Raw genomic sequence first — 10,269 nt, forward strand, 5'->3', positions numbered from 1 at the left:
CCCCCCCCCCCCCCCCCCCCCCCCCGCGTCCAGCCAGAATTTCCGGTGTTCTGGGCAGGCAGATAAGGAAGGACGGCCGCATGCTTTCCTCATGGCCCTGTGTGGGTGTCTTGCTGTGAGAAGCCACGGGTGGTGGACAAAGGGCAGTCCTAAGTACCATGTTCTCAGCCTCAGGCATCCCATACACTGCTGAACATCTGGGAAGAGCTGAGAACAGAATGGGCCCCCCCCCCGGGGGGCGGCTCAGTCAGCCCTGGGGCCAAAGGGAGGAGAGGGCAGGGGGAGAGGAGGTGCTGGATGGTTCTCACACAGGAGAGAGTCCTTGGTCTGGTCTGTGGCTTGGGCGCAGGAAAGCTTTCGGCTCCTTAGGAGAAAGCCTATCCCATCTTTCAAGCACAGCGGGCCTTAATGAGTAGAGACAGTCTATGTTTTTAAAGCTTTATTGTAGAAAGGTAGGAAGGAAGGGAGAAGGTAGAAAGAGGGAGAGAGGCCAGCCATGGCCACGTGGAGAGAGGGGGGAAGGAAGAGAGAAGGAGGGCTAGAGATGAGAGTAAGAAAAGTGAAAGCTTAAAGAGAACAAGGAAGGGCCAAACAGTCCTTTTTATAGTGAGCTGAGCTATCAGGTAACTATGGGGAGGAGCACACCTGGCTATAGTCAGGTAACTGTGGGGGTGGAGTCTAGCCAGAATGCAGAAGCTTGGGACATTATCTGTGTGACTGAAAGTCACACACCTCTCCTGTGGGGTGTGTTGGGCAGTAACTTCGACAGGAGCCATTGGTCCAGGAGACAAGATCAAACACCTTCTGTCCCATGTAGGTGGAAATCACCACCCATTAGATCCCCCGGGGTTCAAGACTTATGCTCGACTAGAGACCAGTCTCTCCCTCAGCCCACTGCCCCACACCTAACCTGCATGGAGAATTCCTAGGGGGCTGCCACCACTGTCCCTGAACCCAAAAGACCCATTGCTAACTTTCTGGGAAATATCTATATGTTATTCCGTTCTCAGTTTTATGATAAAAATGTCCTGTTTTTATTATACAGAACTGAGACGAAGACTGAGGAAACAATTCCACAGATTACTCATCTCTGTCCATGTCTCTAGGTTACTTCCATTTCCACCTAGAGCGAATGACTGTAACATACATGTCTCTTGAATTTATGAACAGCCTTCACTTTAATATTATTGGCAACATCTAGTTTCTGAATATCAAGCAGGCTTCTACTAAGTCTTGCCATGTCACCAAATACTGGTTTAATCAAGGATGGAAGAAAGAGAAGGAACAGTAAACAGTTAAGGAGAATGATAGGTACTAAGAACAGTTGCAGAAATGACATCACGAGATGCTTGTGCCAAAGAAGCAGGACTTGGGATCTATCAGAACTCAGATATGGGCCCACAAGAGGCCATAGCCTCGTGCTCTGAGACATGGTACTCTGGCAGTTTTTTTTTTTTCCAACATGAGTTTTTTGAATAATTTCTATCATTTTATATCTGGGCAATATATGTTAGCTTCCTTGAAAAGTTCATTAGATTCATAGCTGCAAGTGAATCTATTGTTCTTAAGATCTTCATTGAAAGAAAGAAAAAAACAGCCAAAAGTAAATAAATAAAGATGAAACAGGAAAAAGATTGTGTACTGATTATGATAAAGTATAGCTTCTGGTTTATAAAGTTATTATTAAACCATAGAACCAAGGAGTCTTTAAAACAATACTTTACTTATACACCAACAAAACTTTGTCATGGTATAACCTAATTTCTAATGTGTGTGTGTGTGTGTGTGTGTGTGTGTGTGTGTGTGTGTGTGTGTATGTATGTATGTGTGTGTGCAGAATACAGGATTTTCATCCTTATTCTTTTCTTTTTTAAAAGAGGTTTTATGACTTAGCACTGATTTTATATCAAAGCACATCTGACCTGGAACAATAGCTTTGAGGGTCAATGTTTTGAGTTAATCTGTTGGAGACACCCCACATTAAGTTTGAGATGCCTGGGACCCCTGATGACGAGGAAGCACAAGGTCTTCTCTTAGGAACGTTCCATCTACCTCCACTCTGTGATCAACAGTCTGGACATGCTACATCTCAAATCAATATACTGGAACCTGCCCTTTCTGCCAATCCTAGTTCAGGATATTTTCAACATTTAATTGTTCCTGAAGTTTTCAGTTCACAGTAATTTAGGTAGGTGTTCAATTTTTACTTTACTTTGTCTAAAATAACTTCTGGCTGCTACGTTTCTGACCTGTAAAAGTTACTGTGCAGCAGCTGCTTTCGCTGGGGCTCACTGGAGGAGCAGAACTTACAGGATGAATATATGTAATGGAAGGAGATTTATTGAAATGGCTTACAGGCTGTGGTCCAACTAGTCTAAAAGTAATGGTCAACCAATGGAAGGTCCAAGAATCTAGCAGTTGTTCAATCCATGAGGCTAGATGTCTCATCTGGTCTTCGGTATATGCCAGAATCTACTGGAGAAGTAGGCTCTAATGCCAGTGATGGACTTGACAGCAAGAGTGAGGGCAATCAGGCAAAGAGCAAGCTTCTTTCTTCCATATCCTTTCTATACACTGCCAGCAGAAGCTGTGCCAGCAGAAGCTGTGCCAGCAGAAGCTGTGCCAGCAGAAGCTGTGCTCTAGATTTACCCAGCTCAGAAAATCTGGATTAAAAGTGGGACTTCTGACTTCAAAGTGGTTTAATTAAGAACAAAAACCCTCGGATGGGGTAGTCTCTGGATAGTCCATCCTTTCATCTTAGCTCTAAATTTTGTCTCTGTACCTATATCCTTTCATGGATATTTTGTTCCTTATTCTAAGGAGGAATGAAGTATCCACACGATCCTTCTTGGTTTTCTTGTGTTTTGCAAGATGTATCTTGGGTATTCTAAGTTTCTGGGCTAATATCTGCTTATCAGTGAGTGCATATCTAGTGACCTCTTTTTGTGATTGGGTTACCTCACTAAGGATGATATTCTCCAGATACATCCATTTGCCCAAGAATTTCATAAATTCATTGTTTTTAATAGCTGAGTCTGCTTGTGGACGTTGTACATCGTGGTGCGGAGCCTAGTGCGCACCACGATGTACAACGTCCACAAGCAGACCCTGTAGGTTCAACAACAAGATGAACTAACCAGTACCCCCTGAGGTCAAGCCTCTAGCTGCATATGTAGCAGAAGATGGCCTATTTGGCCATTATTGGGAAGAGAGACCCCTTGGTCTTGTAAACTTTATTTGACCCAGCACAGGGGAAGGCCAGGGCCAAGTAGTGGGAGTGGGTGGGTAGGGGAGCAGGGGGGGGGGGGGGGTATAGGGAACTTTCAGGATAGCATTTGAAATGTAAATAAAGAAAATAACAATAAATAAAAAAAAGTGAGACAGAATGAAAAACAAAAACAAAAAAAAAACACACAAAAAAGAACAAAAACCCTCACAGTTATACTTAGCTTCCTGAGCTTTAGTTAATTTCAGATGTATTCAGGTTGATACCCAAGAATAACTATCACACCAAATGATACACAGGAAAGAATCTTTCAAGTTAGGGTCCTTTAGTTAATTTGTTCTAAGTTTATTGTTATTGTTTGTGAGTTTGCATGTGTATATGATGTGTGTGTGTATGTGTGTGTGTGTGAGTGTGTGTGCATGTGTGTAGATGTGAACATGGCACAGCAAGCTTGTGACGATCAGACAACATCCTCAGAAGCTGGTCTTTACCTTCCATATCATTTGAGACAATGTCTCTTATTGTTTGCTTCAAAGATCAAGCTAGCTAGCTGCTCTGTGAGCTTCTAGGATTCTCCTGTTAGCACCTCCATCTCACAGTACAAGTGATGTGATAGACCCATGCCGCCTTGACCTTCATGTGGTCCTAGGTACCAGAATTCAAGTCCCTGTGTATTTGTAGCAAGCACTTTACCTCCTGAATCATAGCCGAGACCCACTGAGTCCAACCTCTAATATGATGACACTTTTTTTTTGACAAATGACTCTGCAGTCTCCATGATGATCAGTTTCACCTCTCACATGTAGTATTTCCATTTTGTAATAAATACTTCCCTTATCATAAACCCCTAAACCACCTCAAACTGCATAATCTGTATTCATAACCCTAGTTTAATTCCCTAATATTGAATACAGAGTAAAGTTTACCTATTCCCTTTATGATAGATTTTAAAGATGTTCAAAAATTAGGAAGTTAAAAAAAAGAACCTATTGAATCATCAATCTCTAAAAAACGAAGTATTTTCTCACCTAAATTATCTATTTATGCATTTTATCATTAGTTACAGAACACAGTATATTCTAGTTACACTTTGTTAGATATAGCCTACATGACAAAAGTATTTTGTTTGTATTTCCATATTTTCTGCAATAGAAAACATGTTAATTTTTATCCCTTCAATGAGTTCATTAAAGATTTTAACCTTTATTAATATAATAGTCTAAACAATAAAACTGTGTATCTGTCTTAGTAACTGCATCTAAATCTTACATTTCAAAATATGTATCTTTATTAATTACTTGTGTACACATGTGTACATGTGAGTGCTTGTGGTTGGCTCTACTATAACAGGAGTTACAGGTGGTTGTGAACTACCTAACATTCATACTGGCAACCAATAATGGGTCTTCTACAAAAGCAGTTAGTGTTCTTAACTATTGACCCATCTATTTAGCACCACCTTAAAACATAACACTTATATCTCCCTTCCAAGTTAAATTATTTTATTTAGTTGTCTTACTTTAGGTCCACATAGTTCAGATTATCTATTTCATAAATAAAAGATGTTTTACATTCAATTTAATTCAATGTCTTGACCACCTTTGTCAAATTTGCAATGTTATTAAAATCATCTTCCATGGCTTCTCTTCTGGTATAACGAAATACTGCTAGCGGAACAATTAACTCTGTTCCCTCTCATCTATGAGCACAATTCCTAAGCATCATTCTTTAAGTCAAATAATTGATTTTATTCTTTCCTGTTAAAAATATCAATAATAAATCAACAGGCTGCTATTTTAGGAGCCATAAAATATTAAGAAAACACTACACTCCAATCCATTTTTATTGTAATATTGTATTAAAAAGTTATTGATTCCTATTGTTCCCATTTATTTATTTATTTCCATCCCAAATATATCTTAATGTGTCTCCCCTTAGCACTCACTGAAGTAGCTTTTGTAACACCCACCAATAATCTTACCACTGCTAATGCTGAGTTTAATTGAACCATCAGCCGTAGTGACACTTGCTTTCAATGGCATAAACCCTGTTTGCCCCTATCTCTCTGGCTGTTACTTTTCAATTATTTTCACTCCTAATTCTGCCTCTCCCAAATGGTGAGTGCTATATTTAAATATGTTTTATAGACTTGATATAACATGCTTTTCATAAAGATGAGATACTAGGTATTACCATCCCAAATAATAATTTTTGAGCATATGGTTTTAGAATACATTTGGAAGTATATGTTCAGAAATTTATGAAAAACAAGTTTTTTTCCAGGATAATTTGATTTCTTTTACTGCTAGCATGTTTGATGTGTGCATCAGAGAAAACCACAGATATAATTAATTATGCTTTCAACAGTTCTTCAGAATTGGAGGTTCCTGGCTCTTTTAGAGAAGAGATGAAAAGATGTGGAGGAAGTTGAAAAACTAAATAGATACTAATAAATGTAAGAGTCTTCAGTTCCTTCTATCGTTGGAGTTTGCCATCAATCATTTCATGCATTAATTCACTGGCTAATCAACATTTGTCGAGAGCCTATTTGCAAGTTTTGAGTATACACATATACATATGCAGATACAGAAATCCATGGTATCATGAAGTTATACATTGTGATGATGATGAAAAACAATAAAAAAGTAGCATGCACCATATGTTAAACAATAATACGAACTAAGAAGAATAAAAACAACAAAGGTAGAAATAGTGTGTGTGTGTATATGTGTGTATGCATGTGTGTGTCTGTATGTATGTGTATGTATATGTGTGTGAGTATATATGCATGTGTATGTGTGTGTGTGTGTGTGTGTGTGTGTGTGTGTGTGTGTGTGCCTGTAGATAAAGAGGGAATAATTATGAATGGGGTGGCAATAGTAGGAATTCATACTCAAGTACATGTAAGCAAAAAATCAAAGTAAAAGAATTGCTTTACTCACAATTACAGAGTAGCCCTTAATATGGTGGCTAACACAGGATGATATTCCATAATATATGTAAATAAATAGACAAATAAATCAATGAATGAAAGTTGAATATCTTTGTTGAAGTTCTTCATCATTTTAACCATAGAGTCACTAGCTCTTTCTTCTGGACCAAGTCATCTGGCTTTGACTTTTTTACTTGTACATTTTAAAATAATTTAGAAAAGCCACAAAGTAAAAGAAACAATAATTTTTTCCCACCACAGTTGCTGTTGAAATATCACCGTTACTATGTCCATTGTCTCTGAAGCTTGAAAAGGGACCCAATGTGTTCTGATAGAGTACACATCAGTTAGACAAGAAGGCTATAATATAGCATATAAGAAATATTGAATTTCTTGTCTCTAAATTTTGTTATAATATGGGTTTGAGTCAGTCTTGAGAACCTGATAGTATAGAGAAAGTCATTCCAAGTTCACATTGGCCACTAAGAGAAGTTGAAATAATGTTTAAAAGTTTTGTTAATTATTTTTTCCCGGGTTTCTTAAACTGCTCATTGGTAAAAACAGTCTGAGTTTCCAAGAGAAACTGAGAATGCATTTCTGTTACTGCCCTTTGTCCTAGTCTCTAGCTCATTTTCAAAATGTTCAAAAGGTCCTCTTTCTTCTGTGAACTATCTAAAATGGTAGAATAAGGAAGGAAGGAAGGAAGGAAGGAAGGAAGGAAGGAAGGAAGGAAGGAGAGAGGGAGGGAAGAGGGAGGGAGGAGGGAGGGAGGAGGGAGAGAGAGAGAGAGAGAGAGAGAGAGAGAGAGAGAGAGAGAGAGAGAGAGAAAAGAAACAAAGAATTTTTCTATGCCTACTTCTATGACAATAGCCATTTCTTACAATTAAAATGATTCTGATTTAAATGCATTTACTTAAAGACAACCGTCTAAAGCAAATTCAGCAAGGTTACTTTTCTAGTAAGACTGACCTAAGATAAAAAGTCAGAAATCTCTGAACAAGGCAGCAGCGACTGGAATGACTACCCTGTTTCCCAGAGTTTTGCCCTGACACAAGGAGATTAAACTATCCTTGAACCAGAAAGGATATGAATCGCTATGTTCTAAATACCAGTTCGCAGGGTATCCTTTTTGGACACCGTCATAGGTCAAAGAACAAAGTGCAGCATTTTCTTTAGAAACATCTTCATAATATAGTCTCTTTATCTTTTTTATTTCCTCTTTCACATTCTGAACTTCTCAAGTATTGAATGGAATAAATAGAAACATCAAGTACTAGTTATTACGTAAGATCCTCATTAGCAATAAGAACAAATAATAAAAATCAGCATTCTCCAGGTCCTGAGTCCTTGATTCAGACTGCTGCCAGCAAAAGGTAGACCGTAAGTAACACTTAAATTCACCTAAATGGAGTAAAAACACACTTAAATCTTTTAGAGAAATACTGGCTCTCTATACTGGACAATTTAGTCTGTAAATTCAACCAATTATAGTTCTGTAGTGAGAATTTGGGTTTCTTTTAAAAGACAGAGAAATATTATAAAAATATTCTGTCATTTTAATGCTGGGTGTGGGATATGAGGTTACTTCATATTGTCCACAGCAGTTGACTATGATTCGCCTCTTGTTCAAGAATCGGTGTGGTTTTGTAGGTACAGATAGTTTCTGTAATTATGTGATGATGGAAATTCCGAGGACATTTCAGAGGGTATATAAATGCTAGGTTCCACAAAGTATGTGAGTTGTTGGCTGTGGTGTTTGTTTGTTTGTTTGTTTGTTGATGGTTGTTTAAAAGTGTGGCGCAGTCCAGTGACAGATCTCATGTGAGAGCTTTCACTGGTAGAGGTGGCCTCTGACAGGGTGAGAGGGAAAAAGAAGAGAAGAGAAAAGGGCTGGTGGGTCAGGATATGTGTCTTTTATATGGGCCATGACATGTGATGCATGAACAAAGGGCATGTGACAGGTGTTATGGTAACACTAGCAGGAGCTGCACTGGCCCCTAGAAATGAGCCTTGTAGCTGGGTCTGGGAGCTGGCTATGGAGCTGGCTGTACATGGATACACCTGATGCTAACAGTAGTCATATGCAAAGAAGGAACAAAAATAAGAAATGAGATACCCTGATGGGTAAGATTAAATTTGCCCCAAGGAACTCAACACCCTTAGTCAGCAGGAAGTAGTCTAATGATAGCATCACCCCCTTTCTTCTCTATCCTTTTTCCCCCCTCTCTCCCCCTCTCATCTCTAGAGTTAGGGAGTTGAAATATAAAGAAGGATGAAAAAAAAGAAGACCTTACAAAGTAGTCGAAGTTGTGCGAAATAAATCAAAACTAAGAAAAATAAAATTGTTCTTATACTGAAAATTTACAGACACTTTTCTTGTCTTTATCAGTTGAAAATCTGTATTTGTCATTTTCTTTAGGTAACATAAGCAATCAAAAGACAATGTAAGGAGGGATGATTATAGGGTATATTAAAATACTGTACCATTTTATAAGAGATTTCAGCATCTTAAAATTTTGATATCTACAATTTCTGCAACCAACCCACCCCAAAAAGAAACAAACAAAAACAATGAGGAAAGTTCTACATAATTTTAATGCCAAAATAATCACACTTAAATCTGGGTCTATTAAATAAGAATTATTAATATTCACTCTAAGGTCTGGAAAAATTAGTTTTATAATATCCCCCTTTGTGGATGATTTATATCTACTTTAAAGGTGTAATTTTAACATAAACAATTAAGATACTAAGCAGAGCATCAGTATCTTGGAAAATCCCTCTATAGGAACTGCAAGAGATCAGTAGACTTCCCTCCTGGCTGTATTGTTTTCTGTACGTGAAAACAAGGAATTACATCCTTGTGTTATACATTGCTTCTTTTTACCAATATTGAAATGGGAGTTGTAGAGTTCACAATACCAATCATTTTTCTTACACAGAAAGAGTCAGGGAAGTATAGTATACTTCAGTGGGGTGGGAAGGATTCAAAGAACCTGAACAATATTATCAGAACTTGAATAAATGTATTTTCATTTTACAAACTAGATGAGATAGAATAACCATTTTAATGCTTCCAAGAAACCAAACTGTTTACTGAATTCTTACTTGATTTTCTAACTATGATTTTAAGGAATTTGTTTGTTAACAATCTCTTTTTTACCAAGAACATGGTGGGCTTGGGAGATTGGTATGTGGAGAACCAGTGCTTTTGAGATACTTTGCCAAAGCTATGCCAAATGTCCTACACTGAGTCCACCTGAGTTTTTTTCTAACTGCCCTTTAACTATTTTTGTGATCTTGGTTAAGAGACGTGTTCAAGTGCTGACTTTAAAATGTAGAGATTCATATAAATCACATTGAGTGTTGCTTTCAGCTTCAGTGGAAGTTAAATTCTTTCACATTATTCTCTAAAGTTGGCATTGGAAAAATTAACAAAACTGTGCTAGCCAGGTTTTTATGTCTACCTCATTTTTGAACACTTGAAGGTTCTAAATCATAACCACATACATAGTTACTTCAACGGGGAAGGTTTTTCTGTAGCCATCCCCAGAGACAGCTTATAGAAGCCAGAAAACCAGAACCCAGAATGATCATTTGGCCCTTAGATAGGAGCCAAGACTTTGGCCATGTCTCATCACAGCTAATTCTACCGATTCCTGGAAATACTGAATTAGAAAAGAAAGTCAATTACTCACACAAGTTGGAAGCATCTAGTTCTTACCAGCAGGGGAATCAGAGATGCCATGGTGAATTTACATGTAAATTGAGACATGAAAATTCAAAGCAATTTCATCGAAGTTGAGGAAGATATTTAATTCTCATCCCCGGTATTACAATAATTATACTTTTTCTTATAAGTTAAAAAGATAAAACATTTGGAGCTCTTAAAGATAGCCAACATTTAGATGGTTTCCAAAGACACTTTTGTTCTCTATTCAGGATATTATTTAAAATTAATGAATTCCTCACTTGAGAATTTTTATTTAGCTCGGTACCCCATTTTTTAAATGGCGTTATTTGAATTTCTGGAGTCCAGCTTCTTGAGCTCTTTGTATATATTGGATATTAGTCCTCTATCAGATTTAGGATTGGTAAAAATCCTTTCCCA

This window comes from Mus pahari, chromosome 11 (genome assembly GCF_900095145.1).
Source record: "Mus pahari chromosome 11, PAHARI_EIJ_v1.1, whole genome shotgun sequence".
Classification (NCBI taxonomy): domain Eukaryota; kingdom Metazoa; phylum Chordata; class Mammalia; order Rodentia; family Muridae; genus Mus; species Mus pahari.